This window comes from Pinus tabuliformis, chromosome 4_2, assembly GCF_031772625.1.
Source record: "Pinus tabuliformis cultivar Carrire ecotype Pingquan chromosome 4_2, CPIR1, whole genome shotgun sequence".
NCBI classification, from domain to species: Eukaryota; Viridiplantae; Streptophyta; class Pinopsida; order Pinales; family Pinaceae; genus Pinus; species Pinus tabuliformis.
Genome location: NC_142304.1, coordinates 780,885,850 through 780,890,147, shown reverse-complemented (window position 1 = coordinate 780,890,147; position 4,298 = coordinate 780,885,850).

Below are 4,298 nucleotides of genomic sequence, written 5' to 3'. Positions count from 1 at the left end.
TATTAAATGAAATAATATGACATTTAGAATATATATATATATATATATAGATATAGATATAGATATAGATATAGATATAGATATATATATATATATATATATATATATATATATATATATATATATATATATATATATATATATATATATATATATATATATATATATATATATATCTTGCACCTAGACCTCATGTATCCACATGAACCCCATGTGCCACCTTACATGCCCTTGGCCATGTAAACTCACCTAAACCATCTTCGAGGCTCATTTTCTCCCAATTTCTAACCAGGTTTGGAATCATGTGAAGCAACTCATAACACCTATATTATTCTTATAGTAGCTACATAATGGGAGACCTTTATTGCAAGGTATGGGAGGATTTTGAATCAACATGGAGTAAATCCCATGTTGTATGAAGATTAATCAAAGCGTTTAGACACAGAGTACAACTCGCAAATTCACCAGGTGTTCCAAAAAATAATAAATTTTATTCATTTGATGGACCAATCTATGAACCGGGACCAACATACGAGCATGTTCCAACTTTATATACATTTCATCACAAGCTTGTTCCAGCGGACGTTGATGACCTAGAGTGAACACCAGAGACAAAGGTAAAGGCACTAGAAGAAAGAGTTACTTATCTATATATTTTCAAAGAATTAACAAAAGAGCCTGTCCCAAAACTTATAGATTTATCAAAGTAAAGGGTGCTGGGTGGAATACACATTATGCTCCATAATGCATCGATTTATTTCCCGAGCGTCATAGGGCTCAAACCCCAAAATAGAAAGGGTTTCATATATTCATCTTACCCAAGGTTGGAATTAATGCGGAGAACGTACACGCTGAAAATGACTAGCTTTCCCATGACCGGTGATAAACATTTCCAACTCTCCTTTCTTTGTATGGTCATGTAGTTGGTAATGGTTTGCTTTGATTTGTGATTTCCATCTGTATGTTGTTGCATTCCCTCTTTAGGTTTCATTCAATATGAATTATCCCTCTTCACGTTTATAATGTTTCTATTTGCACGATATGCTGAATCAAATTCGTCTATTCTAGGTCTGTGCGAATATCAACTTGCAGATAAGGAGATATGTTGAGGAATATAGAACGATCAAATATGAATGTTTTAAGGGTAATTTATTTTGGCAGATCCTTCCAATGTGGAACCTTCCATTGGGAACTTTTAGAGTTTCTAAGATCTCTGCAGAAGGGAGTGGTAATGTTAAGCAAGAGTCTTCTAGTGTGGAGCATTGGTTCAAGCAGAAATTGTTTTCTTCTGGCTCTGGTTCTTATATGTGTTGATACGATACCCTTTGAGCTATATTAAAAAGGTTGTTTATGGATAATAATAAGTTTGACCTGAGTGTGGAAAAGAAACCATCTACTGTAGGTTTTAACCCTGTATATAAATTACCTACAAAGGAATTCTTAAAAACAGAAAATATACAATGATGAGAAACACAAAACAAATGCATAGATATTTTCCCCTGGATCCTAAAATCGGGACAACTAGATTGATTTTCCATTATTTTCCTTTCAATGTTATAATACATATATATACATGTCGAAGAATTCATAAACCTAAACCCATTAACCCTGGATTAGAACATAGCCATAGTTCCCTTGACCATATCTACAAAATACCATGGGCATAAAACCATCATGCCCAAAAGTATGTCTGAAACCCATGCACAAAACCATAGGTAGGTCCACCCACCTAATATAGGGTCCAATTTTTTTTCCTGGGGCACTGTCCTCGACCCCATAAAGGGGAGCTAGCTCCCCCTTGAAACCCACATGTGCAAATAGTAGTGGAAAGAATATAAAAGACACCCAACATTGTCCCACTTTTTGTTTTATTTTCCACACGGGGGCTCATATGAGAGCTTAGCCATTGGCCTATCCCTGCAACACCCATTGTTTTTCTACACCAAGAAAACTTCTCAGTGCTCACAGACTTCTTCAATGCATCTGCAACATTCTTCAAAATGTCCACCTTTAACAACAACACCATTTTTTTTCCTCAACCATATCCCTCATAAAGTGATACTGAACATCAATATGCTTTGTCTTTGAATGATAATAAGGGTTATTTTCCAATAAAATTTCACTTTGGTTGTCATAGTATATCCTTATACCTTGTTGTACTAACCCTATACTTGAACAAAATCTCTGCAACCATACTGCTTCCTTTTTTGCATGAATGGTTTCCATGTACTCTGGTTATATAGCTGAGAGTGCCACTATAGACCATCTCTTGCTCATGCAACTGAATCCACCTCCAAATAGGTTAAACACAGACACACTTGTAGATCTTCTCTGATCCAAATCTCCTACCAAGTCTGCATCAAAAAAGTCACAGATGTCCAAAACTCTATCTAATCCTCGTCTTCCTTGGTAGCACATAACATAAGCACTAGTGCCATGCAAATACCTAAAAACCCACTTCACTATTGTCCAATGCTCGTTCCCTAGTTTTGACATAAACCTACTCAATACTCCCACTGCATGTGCAATGTCTAGTCTAGTATAGACCATTTCATACATTAGGCTACCGACTTGTTGACAATGGCGAATGTGCATAATACCAACAAGGGGAACTAACCCGATCGCAAGCCCAAATTAGACCTACTTTCGTTTGGAATGACTAACTCTGACGGGTTCAAAGGGACCCCGTAAACTGTTCGAACATGTCGAAAAGTTGCTTCTGGGAGGAAGACTTCAATTAAATCAACAAAACAAAATAGATAACCTCTATGTATTAAATCCTATCTATACTACTTCTAACTACTCTAATCTAGTCCTAGCTACTCTAACCTATCCTGCCAGAGCATGATACAGAGGTTTAAACATCATATATATGTTCAACAGGAGCGTGATAAAGAGGGTTAAACATCATGCATAGATTCAAGTCCAAATGAATCAATCATTGAATTCACAGCTAGACAAGACTGTGTTAAAGCTAAATTCCAATTTAATCACTCATATAGGAATCCACATTCTTCTATGGAATTAAAACTACAACTGATGTTTAATTTAGTTTCAAATCAGAGACCATTCACAAGTTAACCATGAAATTCAATCACATTCAATTTAACAAGACTAATAGTGAATTGTAAGTCGTCAATATTCATAAATATAAATCACATTTACATTCATTCCAGTAACAACATTATGATCCAAAAATAATACAATGAGTCTGAAACTAATGGCTCCTTCTTCCCTCAAAAATAGTCCTCCTCATTCACAATAAAGAAACATTGTTCTTCTCGAAAATCAAAATCCACTTCTCCTCTTCGGAGGTAATATTTATGCTAAAAGCCTCTTGCTCTCGGTCTTCCCTACCTCTTCACCTTCCCTCTCCTTCCTTCATTATGCCGATCAGAAGAAACAGGTGAAAACAGTCGATGTCACTACTACCACGTAAAGGGCGTTTCTTGTCATTAGGGCACTTCATTTCCTGGGCACTAAATGGTTGTTGATTAGAGAGGATGACTGTGTGTCTTGTTCATGATGTGATCTGGAGTGATTTCGTTTTCTTAACACGCAAGAAACGCCTGGAAACCAACTGAAAATGTCAAAGGCTGGCTCTTTTGATAAAACACCTCTGCATATAAGGGTTTTCCAGATCCGCTTGTGCATTCATTACTCCTGGCCTGTAGAAATAAGAGATGCCCGTCACACTTATAAAAATACAACAAAAATGCTTTAAAACATGAATATTGCCTGTATTGAACGTTTATCACATCAAACGCGAAAGAATGAGCCCCTCGTTTTTAGCTTTATGCATACATTAAGCCTAGCAAGCCAAACTCGGTTTATACTAAAAACTGTCGCAAAACACACAGTCGAATCCAAATTGTGAACTTGAAAATCTATATGCTAGGCTTTGTAATCATCAGTGAGTCCGGGAGATTATGGTGCACTATATATGAAACTTTGGACGAGGCTGATTGCGATATGTGAAATGCTCCGGACCTGATAGATATATATATATATATATATATATATATATATATATATATATATATATATATATATATATATTGTGGTTGATAAAACCATCGGGTTCGGTAGATGGTAGCACGCCATATATATAATCCCTGTGCCTCCCGATAGCGATAAGCGATTAACTCCGGAACTGATATATTATATGATATGCTTAATAGGATCGGCAGGTCTGCCACATCGCTGCACACCTTATGTTCAAGCCTTGGAACCCCGCCGATTGCGATATGCGAAATGCTCCGAACCCGAAAATATATGTATTCCGGTTGATAAGACCG